This window comes from Alligator sinensis, unplaced genomic scaffold, assembly GCF_000455745.1.
Source record: "Alligator sinensis unplaced genomic scaffold, ASM45574v1 scaffold131_1, whole genome shotgun sequence".
NCBI lineage: Eukaryota > Metazoa > Chordata > Crocodylia > Alligatoridae > Alligator > Alligator sinensis.
In genome coordinates this window covers 646,863-647,219 of record NW_005841830.1, presented here as the reverse complement: position 1 = coordinate 647,219, position 357 = coordinate 646,863, and positions in this window count along the sequence as shown.

Sequence of the window (357 nt, the reverse complement as noted above, 5' to 3'; positions counted from 1 at the left end):
GGCACTGGGGGGCTGAAGAGCGGCGGGGCATCGTCTGAGCCGGTGCCGGCAAGCCGGTTACGGCAGCTTTTGAAGACGGCCATCTTGGCCTGGTGCAGCAAGAAGTTGGCCAGGCAGATGGCGCCCCGCTTGGCTGCCCAGTACGGGAAGGAGTATACATAGGTGGTCTCTAGGCAGATGGCGCCCCTCTTGGCTGCCCAGTACGGGAAGGAGTATACATAGGTGGTCTCTGAGAGGCTCCTGCCCACCGCCTGCAGCGGCGGCTCGAGGGTGGCAAAGAGCGGCCGTAGGCGGGGACAGTCCAGGAAGGCGTGGAAGAGATCCTCCTCCACGCCCCCAGGGCAGAAGGGGCAATCC